The sequence below is a fragment of the Poromitra crassiceps genome (assembly GCF_964638095.1).
Source record: "Poromitra crassiceps genome assembly, chromosome: 15".
Lineage (NCBI taxonomy): Eukaryota > Metazoa > Chordata > Actinopteri > Beryciformes > Melamphaidae > Poromitra > Poromitra crassiceps.
In genome coordinates, this window is record NC_139634.1 from 24,026,536 (window position 1) to 24,039,151 (window position 12,616).

At 49.2% G+C, this 12,616-nt stretch overlaps 1 pseudogene across 1 annotated transcript; it reads right to left on the reverse strand.

Annotated features, from left to right (window-relative positions):
- Positions 1-1,349: 1,349 nt before the first annotated feature.
- Positions 1,350-10,907, reverse strand: LOC310790135 (intermembrane lipid transfer protein VPS13A pseudogene; annotated as a pseudogene). Its single transcript has one exon. The product of its transcript is annotated as an intermembrane lipid transfer protein VPS13A pseudogene (transcript).
- Between the last annotated feature and the right edge of the window lie 1,709 nt (positions 10,908-12,616).

A 12,616-nucleotide genomic window follows, 5' to 3' on the forward strand; every position in this document is an offset into this window, starting at 1 on the left:
CGATCAGGCAAGCTAACCTTACTATAGCAACTAAAACAGTCAATGGTGGTCAAGCTAACATCTAATCTTTTAAATCTATCTATATATCAATGTTAGATCTGCTAATGCAGACAAATATCAAGCTAATGTGACTGTAAAGGGCTCTATTTTTTATATGAACAAACAAAATAGAGTGTGACTGAAGTGGGTCTGGGTTAACTTTATAGTATTGTTGTACATCATAAATGGGGATCACTTGGGTGGGAATTGTAAATAGTCTAGCACTGAGAAGATAATACAAGCCAGTAGATGGCGGTAATGCAACAATTCTATGGATGCCAACCGCCATTAAACACTAAAAAAGAGGAAAGAACGTGACTGTTCGGCCACTGCAGCCAATCACAACGTGTGAAGTAGTGATGCCATCTGTAGTGGCAGGATCCCCGAGCTAATCTGTACCTACACCGGCTTCCCACCCAGAAATATCTGTAATATCTGGCCTGAGTGATGTCATCAGTGATGTCACCAGTGATTGTGATGTCAGCAGTATTGGCATCAGTGAGTGATGTCATCAGTGATGTCACTCTTTGTCCTCAGGGTTGTGAGTCAGTCAGCCTTCCTTCCGACCTTCAGACAGAGCCAGATTTCTTCCGGCAGCCTGCAGCCTGGCAAAAATTGTGATGAAGACAGGCCATGTGACCTCACTTTGACAAGGTGCCCTCGCTCTGAAGGTTAAAACTAAAAAATGAATGGCTCTCACAAAGAGAAGTACAAGGACACATACACGCATGCGCTAACAGTTGCCCGCGTTAAAAAAGCAATACAACTGTGCCTTTTGCTTGGCCGGAAAGATGGTGGTGGCCAGGTGGTTTCCAAGACTTTCCAGATGGTTTCAAGGACTTTACAACCTGGCCTTCCTCAGATCATAACACACTGCCATGCACATTTTCAGCCAAGTCCGACCTGTGGTGTGGGCATGAGATGTTCTCCAGGACTTTCCATGTGGTTCCAGGACTTGATAACCTGTCCATGACTTTCCCCTGATCATAACCCACCGCCATCCAAATTGCCAGGCTAATTCAACCTGTGAGGTGGTTTCCAGATGGTTTCCAGGACTTTACAACCTGGTCATGACCTTCCCCAGATCATAACCCACCACCATGCAAAATGTCAACCCAATCCGCCCTAGTGTGTGGGTGTGCATTGAAGATACACATGCACACAACTTACTTTATTATATAGGTTGTCATAAATCGAGGTAAAGAAAACTATCATGCAGTAAACAAAGGCACTAGCATATTGTGTGTGTGTCTGTGTGTGTGCGTGCGTGCATGCAAGTGAGAGAGCGTGCTGCTGTGCATTTAGTTTTATCATTTCTTGGTGCTGGTTTCTTGTAAGTATTGTGTACTCTCCCTTGCATCCTCTAGCTTGATAAGAACCCACTTGGCTAGCTCTGGAGTTTTGAAGTTGATGATTTTCCCAAACTCTTGGGAGTCGTGGAAGACTGACTTGATTCTCTCCTTGGCCTCGATGCGAAGCCGCCGGTCTCCTATGATCTTTGGATTCTTGGTGAACTCATTGAACAGATACTCCCACTCACAGGTCAGCTGCCCAAACGTGCTTTTTGTCACAAAGAATATGCCCCTCTTTGTAATCATAAGCGAGGCGGACTCATTCACGATGGCATGGGCAAAGTATCTGTACTTGGCAAATCGTCCATTCTCAATATTCTGGAGCATCTGACTGCCGAGGCCTTCCCTCTCATTATATGGTCGTATGACTCCATCCTCGTGGATGAAGCGAGGAGGACGCAGAGATTCAATGTCCTGTGAAGTCTCTGCCTCCCTCTTGATCCCTTGGAAAGTACTGCTGGCCATGTCAATAATGCCTCCTGTAATTCTGCCTACTGCTCCAACCAGACCCTTCCCTACGCCCTTAAAGAAGCCAGCTGCTCCCTCCTTCATACCTTCCATGGGTTTGGTGACAATCCCTGTGATCCCACTGACAAATCCAGACACCAGTTTCTTTCCGCCCTTGGTCAGCCCCTCTCCCAGGCCGCTAAGTTGCGTGTTCGTGGCCTCTCGTCTCTTCTGCTGGTATTCATCGTCCATGGTTATGGCAGCGACGCCCTTCGCCACGGCACCTGTGATCCTGGAGGCCGCACCCGCTATGCCCCCTACAGCGCCCCTCACCAGAGCTTTCATCCCGAGAGCCATGCCTCCAACAAACTCCTCCGGCCCCTGGATGGCTCCCTGAAAGGGCTCATAGAAGAAGGCCTCCACTCCCTCAGTCAGTCCTCTGATCAGCCCAACGGGGTTTCCCAGGACATCCAGTCCCAGCACCAACACATACATCTGTTTAATAGCCTGCTTAGAGTAATGTCTAATGACCTGCCATGATAGCTGCTGGGTGGTACAAAAGTGGTAGTTCAACTCAAAGAAGCCCAGATGGAAGATAACATCCTGTACATCGGTGAGTGTGGCTCCGATACTCTTCAGCAGCAGGTTAAGGGACTGGACAGAAATAATCTCTCTGTCTCTCTTCTCCTTCAAGCCATCCTCCCCTCCCCTACTCAGAGAGAAACTCAGGTGCAGCTTGATGGGGGAAATGTGGAAGTACTCATAGAGGCTGATAGGAGAAGTGTCAGCAGCAGAGACTGGATTTAGTGTTGTCATCAAATACTCTATATCCTTGTTAAACAGTTCCACCACCTGATCAGAGTCCATGGTGCTGGTGTTCTCTGGGGTGAACAGGTCCAGGATGGCAATGAGGAAGCCCAGATCCAGCTTCAGATCCATCTCCTGAATCAAAACCTTGAAGTACTTGATGCGAGAGATATCGGAGTGTCCCGCTGCTCTGATAACAATGCTGATATCTGTCAGGGGTTTTGGTCTTGAGTCCATGGTGACAGACATTGGCAGTTTTATGGGGTATAAGACGTAGGGGAAGATGGCTCCTGGCAGCTGATTCTGGATCTGTATGCGGTTGATCTGGACACGGTAGGTGCTCTGTCGTGGGGAGGCAGCATACTCCACCTTCAGCCCACGCAGGGAGTTCCTCCTGATAGGAGCGTTGTATGGCAGCATCATCTGCATAGCCTTGCCTTTGGGAGCAAAGGACACCCGGAAGCCGTTTTCCAGGTCGACAATCTCATTGTGAATGGGCCCGGACTCGATGTACTCTATGTAGCTGCTCTCCAGTATCTCAGTGTCTTTAGTGCTCAGAGGCTTCCAACGAGATTTCTTCTTAGGCTTCTTCGAATCCCACACCACATCAGAACTTGTTATCCCAATGAAGGATACCTCCTGGCCATTGCTGTTGTTGACCAGCGACACGCCCATATTCTGTAGTGACAGGATGATTTCCAGCTCAGCCAGCTGCACCTTCTCACTCTCACACAGCAGCTTGTAGACACGACGCTCTTCTGTGAATAGCACCATGTGCTGGAGACCTTCATAGAAGGAGATCAGGAATAGCTTTCCCTCATCACTCATGTCTTCACGCATATCATGGTGACTCCTCAGTGCCCCGCTGTACCAGCCACACTTCCAGCGTAGCTCTCGGGACCCTGTGGGCTCGGTCCAGGTGTAGTAAACAGCTTTACCTGGCTCCAGTTCCTCCTTATCAGCCTCCTTCTGAGAGGTCTGGTAGAACTGCACAATCTGCTCCTTGGTGTGGTTGATGATGAGAAAGGGGGCAGCGCCATCATGGTAGTTAGAGAAACTGATAACAGCTGAGTGTTCTGATAGGTTCACATCTACCGTCATCCCACCGAGGATGTTGTCCAAATGCAGCAGTAAGCAGTTCTCTGGACATGTGAAGTCAAGGGTCTGAGGAGGAAATTCACAACCTTTCACTTTGATGTTGATCTTCTTGGTGTCTCTCTCAGGCCAGAATGGAAAGGCAGACTGTTCCGGCTGAACCTGGGTCCAGAGATGATGACCCTCCTCACTTATCCAGATGCAGTGTTTGGTTCTGTTCACCACCAAGTAAAATGGGAGAAAGGTCACGATACGGGTCAGAGTGAAACTGCTGGAGTCTATCTTCACACCAACCAAGAAATCTTTGCATTTGCCTTTACATTTCACATCTCCATAGCTACCGACACTATCCAGGGGAAAACTTTCAGACAGTTCGCTGTCTGAGATCATCAGACGGACCTTAGACTTTTGCCTGAAGTTGCGAGGCTTGAAGGAGAACAGGAGGGGCATGTCATAGTCCCGCGGGTGTTTCCGCTGTATATCATCAGCCTTGTACTGCAGCAACCTACCTGTCCTATTCACCATCCAATAAGGTGAATGGATAGCCACCTCTGTCTGTCCCAGGTCATATTTAACATGCACCGCTATGTCCAGCTCAGCCCTCTTCCTTGCCGTCTGGTCACTCTCTCCATCTTCTTCTTCCTGCTCTTGCAGAGACTGGAAAATGATGAAGGTGATCTCCTTCTGCTCGCTGCAGAGACTGTACTCAGCAGACCAATCCTGAGCCAAGTAGTCCAGCAGGCAGAGAGTGAGACTTGACTGGTTGATTACTGCTGTGTGAAGCTGCGCAGAATGGCCTGGCTTCAGACTTGCCTCAGGGGTGGAGTATCCACTGTCCTTAAGTTTGTAGCTGATGGGGTAAGGCAGAAGGTTCCGTAGCAAGATGGATGGCCACAGGTGAAGGACGAAGGGCTCATCTAAATTCTCCCCTACACTTCCAGTGTGTGTGGACATCACAGCGTCCCTCAGTGGCACGATGTTGACCATCAGCACAATGGCCTGGTCTTGACAATGACGGCAGGTCTGCTGGAGGCATGTCCCAGGCTTAATGTCCTTGTAGCTGAAGCCCTCAGAGCACTCAAACTGCTCGCCCTGATCACCTGTGTTCTGATCTTCTTCCATTACTGGCTGCAGGCTCAGCTCAGACCTATATAAGTCCAGAGGCACACAGAACTCCTCAGTAGGGTGAGATATACCCAGAGGAGTTGACCCTTCAAACACTTTGAATGGGATCGAAAAATGATTGATGATCTGGAAAGGAGAGCGGATCTTGATATACTTGCTGCCCTCCAACGAGTAGATCTGGCAGACCAGGAAACGAGTGATACCTGAGTCTTTGTGCATCACGCTGTACAACTCCCGGCCCACCTTGATCAGGGGGATCACACTGGTTGATGTGTGGCCCACTGGAGTGGGCTGTATGAAGTAGTCCTTGGCACTCAGGGAGATCATAGCAGAGAACTGGTCGGAGTGAGTCATGGTTCTTGAGTAGTCCATGTTAAGGCTCTCCCCATCCATCAGCTCCACAGTGTGGTTGCTGCTCTGACGGTTGATGGGACAAAACATGTCACTGTAGAGGACGGACACCGGCAAGCCCAACCGGTTTTCCACCACAAACGGAGCCTCGTCCTTCTGGAAATACTCTGCTGTCTCCGCAAACGCTGTGACCAGGTTACTCAGCATGCCAAGTCCAAACTTGGAGAGCGTGATGTTGAGCTGGTCCTTACTGCTGATGATGATGACAGTCTTATAGTCCGGTACATTGCAATCCACCTCATCTAACAAACCTGTGTAGTTCACTGGCTTCTTCTTCATCTTCAGTTCCAGTGTCCAAGGTCTGAAGCCATCTATAGTGTTGTCCTTCTCAAGGGGCTCCAGTAGTGGTTCCCATACTCCCATTACCTCATTGAAGTAGTGAACCTCCAGGGTGAGCTGGCTGTGCAAGTTAATGAGTGTGCTCAAGTTCTTCACATCTCCACAGAAGGAGGACTTGGCCAGGAGCATGGGGATGGTGTGTTGCCCCACTCCTGCCTCCAGAGTCACACAGATAGAGTTGATGGCCACCTTTAATGACTCCCCCTGTGGTATCAGCGGGTCCAGTGACTGTGCATCCTCATCCCCCTCCTTCTCCAGGAACCAGAGTTTGAGCTCCTTCCAGCCCCGCCTCTCCCACAGCTCTGGGGGCAAAGGGCTGTCCAGCTCCTTGGGCATCTCTATTGCTAGTGTCAGCAACGACAGCATGGTGATAACTGTGTTGATGATGAATGGAGATACGTTCAGTGAGAGAGCGTTGATGAATACATCCATCTCCTGAGGGGAGGTGGGGGATTCTGTGACCTTGAAGTCCACCTGACAGGGTTGCAGCACCGTGGTCACATTGTTTATCCTCTTCTCCCTCAGGAAAGGACAGGCCACCACCTTGACATCATTGATGACAGCAGTCATCAGTGATCCCTCAGCATCACTCTTCTTCACCAGCTTACACTGCGTGGTCATCACCAGTGCCACGGCATCTGCACGTGTTAGATCCGCCACAAACACAATCTCTGGGTTCCGCACAAGAAAATATATCTCCATTTTTGATGCTGAAGTTGCAGTGGACTCTTTATATGCAGAAGCAGAGGCAGCATTCTTTTTATCCTCCCCTCTGCTACTGGTCTTGGGGTGTGGTAGTGGAGCGAAACCCTGCTGGGAGGCGTTGAGGAAGATGTCTGTCACGGTGAGCAGGAACTCCATGCTGGCACACAGGTACACATCCTGCACCACTGTGTCCAGTTTGGTGACATTATGGCCCTGACTGTAGTTCAACTCCACCATCATGTTCTGCTCAGCACCAGGACGCATCGCCATCATCCTCGGGGTGACCATCTTGACCCTGGACCTCTTGTCGTCCAGCAGACAGTCAGCTAGTTGCACTGAGGCCTTCATGGAGTTGTCAGAGAACATATCGACGGAAGTGGAGATGGTGCCTATGGTGAACTCTGCCAGCTTCAGCTCTTTGTCATGAGAGTCCAACAGCTGCACCTCAAATCCATTGGGGCTATACAGGACCAAAGTCATGGAGTCAAACTTGAAGTCTAACTTGAGTGTGTTCTTCGGCTTGCTGCCCTTTTGTGTCTCCACAACAGCAGCTGTTACCACGATGTTACTGCTGGTTTGTCCTCTGGCTCTGGAGCCCTGGGACTCTTTGTTGGATGAGGTGTCAGCGATGGGGAGTGGAGCTGGGAGGGGGATGGCGTCAGATGTCTCTGACAAGTTCTCACTCAGAGTCCTCAGGACCACCGTCATGTCATCCTGGCTCAGGCTCAGGTTCATGGGCTTGAGATGAGCAGTGATCTCTGTGTTAGGTATGCTGTGATACCAGGTGAAGGAAAGGTTTCTCCGGATGGACAAGTCCAGGTTGATCGGCTTCAACAGCAGGGTCTCTCCCTGAAACTGACCTGCCTTGTACATTGTTCTATACATCTTAAGGTTGCTCAGTTGCACTGTCATAATATCCACAACAGGCGGGATCTCATGGTGGGTTTTGGATGGCTCCATGATGAAATGGTTCTTGATGGACAGCAGACCCAGATCGGCTACAATGACATTGGTGGAAGAGGAGGATTGGGGGAGGAAGATGACAGGGGCGTTAAAGTGGACATCCAGGGCAATCCGCGTGCTGCGCTCTGCCAGCTCCATCACACCTGTGGCTGCCTTTTCTGCAGCCTGTGCTGTCACCTCAGCCAACGCCTCTTTAGCTGCCTGGAACCTATCGATGAACGCCAGTATAGAGGACACAAACTTGTTGAGGAAGATGGCTTGGATGCATCCCACAGTCAGTGTGACAGAGGTGTCTACTTTACACATGTCTAGATATGCATCTCCTTCTGTTGCAACTGTATACGTCACCATGCGGAAGGCAAACACATCCTTATCCACTATAGACACCACCTTGTTGTACAGGGCCCCTTTGTCACAGTCCAGGATGATGATGTTCCTCAGGTTGGCCAGAACCTCCATTTCTTTCTTCTTCATCAGAACCTCAGAAACCAGACCTTCAAAACTGATCTCTGAGATCCTGGCTTCCTGTCCTCGGATGAAAACCTTCAGACAGTTGAGATCAGCTCTGATGTGCAGATTCACCACATCTTCAAACTTTGATTCCTTAGAAGGTTTCTTTGCCACAGTAGACTCCTCCTGGATGGGGGTGGGAAGCTCCTCCCCCCCTCCCTCCTTATTGGTGGACGAAAGGATGAGGCTGTTGAGGAAGTTCATGGTGTTGAGGAGAGCCTCTGTGTGGAGATGAATATCGAGGGATGAGAAGTTCACTTTAATGAACTGCTCTGTATTTTCGTGTTGAGACTTGAACTCGGGACCATTCTTATCAGCCTTAGTGTACTCCAGGGTGAGCTTGCCATCCTCTGTGTTGTCTAGGGTGGTGATCAGATAAACTTCCTTCTCTTCAGAATCCTCGTACTCTGGGCATTTGAGGCAGATCCCTCGAAGGAAGGTGGACGATGTCATGTCAAAGGTGCATAGCTTCAGCTCCGTGCCCAGACCCTTGATGTCCAAGTGCAGCACCGTGACCTCCTGACCCCGGGACAGACGACACAGCTGCACATACAACTCACTGATCTCAAATTTAATGAGGAAGTCGGTCATGTTCTTCCGAGGATCCTTCTTGACCAGACTTCCTCTCTCGAGTAAGTCGGAGCACTGCAACAGGCTGAGATCATCCAAGATGGGACAATCGTAGAACACGTCCTCCTCAGAAACTGTGATGCTGACGTTGAACGACTGCTTTGGAGTGGAGGGTGGAGCAGTGCTGCATGGTGCAGACGGCAGCGGGATGCTATTTATCAGCGCCAGAATGCCTCGGACCTTATCATCGGATATACGAAGAGACAGCAGAGGAAGCTCCCCAGAGATCTTAAACTTTGGCATGCGGGAGTCTGTGACGACCATGGCCCTGCTGAACAACACCTTTACATCCACTGGCTCTAGGATGTGGAGCGCCGACTGTTTCTGCTCACGGGACTTCTTCCAGTCCCCATCTGGTTTGCTATAAAGAAACTGCAGGCTGCTCAGCTGTACATCAAATATGTCGTAGGCTTTGGCCATGATGTCTTCAATGTTCAATGGTCCCACAGACAGCTCGGGCATATTCCTTCTGCTCTGACTGGACACCTTTAAGTGTCCCAGGTCCAGCAGCATGATGTTCTGAGTGGCATCGTAGTAGCCCGTCTGTGGAACGATGACGTAGGATGCCATCAGGTTCAAGTTCAGTTCTAGAACCTTCTGTGTCTCGATCACATACGTCAGGCCAGTCGATGTCAGGTCTCTAAACTGCTCCAGCTTCATCAGTGTAGCATTGGTTAGCTGGCCCAGGTGCAGGTTGTCAGGGGGCGTGAAGAACGCTAACATGCTGTTCACTGTTTCAGCATCGTAGATGATTTCCAGCGGCTGTGACTCTACATGGAGACGCTGATCGGCGCTCTCATCCAAAGGGTTGGTCTCAAAAAGGATGCTAAACAGTGGGGTGCCTGTTCCTGTGGCCTCCTTCCTTGATGATAGGAGGGTGGGTGCGGGGTGTTTAGTGGCCAAACCCGTCACCTCGAACACACTGAGCTTGGCTGTGACTTTCATGGCTTCTGCTCCGGGTCTCTGTGTGAGCATGGACATGAGCTCTCCGACCATCAGCTTGATGATAATATTCTTGTACTTCTCATCTGTGATGGACATAGACAGCTTCTCCATGTGGAAATTGACCTTCATGTACTCAAAATCCTTTGGCAGATTTGGATTACAAGTGGTCTCGCTGTATCCAATGACATTGGAGAGTTTGGACTTCTCATCTGTGGCCTCATCAAATCCTCCAGTCTTTGTGTCTTTAGGAGCCTCTCCTGCCAAATTCCACATCCAGCTGAACCAACCCTCTTCCTCATTCTTCATGCCTGGACGGTAGATACGGAGGCCGGCCTTGCTCGCATCCATCTCAGCCTGCTGTCTGGCCAATGTGATGTTAAAAATATCCAGCGTCCTCTCAGGCTCCTCCAGCTCTTTGAGAAGCTCCGTGCTGGGTTTCTTGTTGGTGATCTTGGCCATGTAGAGCTCCTTATAGCGCTTAAACATCTGCCGGTGCTGGCATATGTGCTGCCAGGACCACATGTGGAGACGAGGCTTCACGTCCACCTCCAGGATGCCTGTGATCACATACCGCCACCAGATGTAGGCATTGGTGTGAACGTGGACATCGGGCCTGTACTTCCTGTATGGCAGGTTCAGTGACATCATATCAACTGAGCCCAGCAGCTCCAGAATGCTGATGTACTGTGATCTGTTGAGTTCAATGGCCACCTCACTGAGCTTGACCCCCAGATCGACTTTAGGAGAGGAGAAGTCCACATCTGACATCCGATTCATCCGCAGCTTAGCATCTACTGTGATGGGACGAAAAATGAAGTCATGGATGCTGCTGCTTTGGAGACATTCCAGGGCCCCATCTGGACTGTGTTTGGAGAAGAGCAGTGAGTTGACATTCCAGTAAGCAAACAAGTTGTCTAGCTGAACCAGCTTGAAGAAAAGGTTGGGATTCTTATCCAGAAGACAAGGCTCCCAGTTCTCATCAGAAGTCTGGAGGCTGAGGTTTTTCAGTGACACCCCAAATGACAATGGACAATTGGGATTGGTGACATCATCCTCATAGCGTACATGGATGTTAGAAATCTTGACTTGCAGGTTTTTAATTATCTGAGTGACCATCTTCTCCACAAAGGTGTCCTGCTTCTCTATCTTAGGGGTCTCTTGCTCGGCAGCCTTCTGCTTGGTCTCCTCTATCCTCTGCAGCTGCTTCTGACGAGCCTCCTGCAGCTGATTCTCCTCCTTCTCTGCATCATAGCTTATACTGGATGTGGGAACTATCAGGATAAAAACACCATCCACTGTAGCCTCCACTGATTGGGTGTAAGGGTTCTGCCATGGAATCTTCAGCTCTAGCCGTCCTATATGTCCCGCGGTAACTTTAAAAGGTTGATCAAGTTGACTCAAGGCATTTTCCTTGATTCCAAGATTTGTGAGAACAGCATCACCTGCCCATAAGCCGATCTTGAGCTGTGAGCTGTTAAGGTTGACAATGTAGTCCCCTAAGAATCTATTGAGAAACTCTACCAACACTTCAGAGAACATGTTTATTTAACCTCTGTCATTGTATGGCAAATGCTACTGGTCCTACTTATAGCCTCTCTGCAGGGGAGGATTTATGACATCACTGAGTATCTCACAATGTCTATGACATCATCAGTGTTTGTCATTGAAACATGAAACATGCTCTCCAAAAGTGTGGTGGTGGATGGAGTTCCTCAGATTTTTAGGGGACTACGTTGTCAACATTAATAGGTCACAGCTCAAGCTTGGCATATGGGGAGGTGATGCTGTTCCCACAAATATTGGAATCAATGAAAATGCCTTGAGTCAACTTCTTTGGTGTTTGCAGTTGGCATCCTTTATGTTGCATTAGGGCCTCCCTCGATCTATCGTTTACATACATTCTGTCTTTCTGGTCCTCTTGGGTCTCCTCTTCCTCCTCTTGTCATTGTCTTGTGGCTGGTAGCATCCAGCTTATTGGTGCATTAGTACCAGTACATCAGACAATCGACTTACAATCTAAATCTCTAACACACACACACCCACCCACACACACCTTAACTACTTCATACCAGACAATTGGACTCGAGTCATAGGGACTCGGACTTGAGTCGACTCGAGTCGCAAATTTGACGACTTCCGACTCGACTCGGACTTGGAAGGTAAATACTTGAAACTCGACTCGGACTTGGAAGAAAATGACTCGAAACTCGACTCGGACTTGTGACAAGATCAGCCGAGTGCACCAGCTGGGCGTACGCCTAGGTTTACACGCTACGTCCGATGTAGAACTCAAAGTTACAACTAACTTAATTTTATGACTAGTGCGCTGCGTCTGTGTATGGAGCAGGCGTAAAAGTTACACCCAAATGCGTAGCTACTCACTGACAGCTGTCTCATCTTGATCTGCGCGTGATGCGGCCGGAATCTTCTCCAAAAATATCGATCGATATGTGCTGTAAATATAGACGTTTTGGGCGCAGGACCTCCGCTCGTCGGCGGGTTTTAAGCTGATGCGTCGGAAGATCTTTCAATTTCTTCCTGGCTTCGTCAACTGCCCGCAGTGCGCAGTCTGCCATCGCATTCAGTACTGATTGCACTTGTGATCAAACTGCTTGTGTTGGCGCTGTTAAATTGAGCTGTGAGAACGTTTATATGCTTTGAATACAACTCTATAAGTTTGAGCTGAGTTGGAGCTGTCTGTCAGCTGTCTCGAGCTCATCTGAGAGAAGTGTGTTGCTTGGCAACAAGCACGTATTAACGTGAACGCGCACGTCTGCAGCCTAAATAATCTCTGCATTGTCATTTTTTCTAACCTGTGACTCGACTTGACATAACCTGTGACTCGACTCGAGACTTGACTTGAAATAACATTGTGACTTGACTTGACTTGACTTGCCGACAAAAGGAAAGACTTGGGACTTGCTTGAGACTCGGGACCAATTGACTTGAGACTCGCTTGGGACTCGGATCAGAGGGACTTGGACAATTGTCTGCTTCATACTATACGAAAAACACCTGTATCCCTTACAAAAGCTAACGGAGCCCTGCTCTGCGCCCTCGTGGTCAATAATCCCTTTAATGTGATTTCCTGCACCCCTAACTTCCTCAGATTCTCCTTCATCAACTCTCTCTGTGCCCCATATTCTCTACACCTCAGAACTACATGTTCCACTGACCCCTCCACCTGACATCCCTCACACAATCCTGTCTGTTTCCCTATCACTTTCAGTGTTTTTGCACAATGTCCA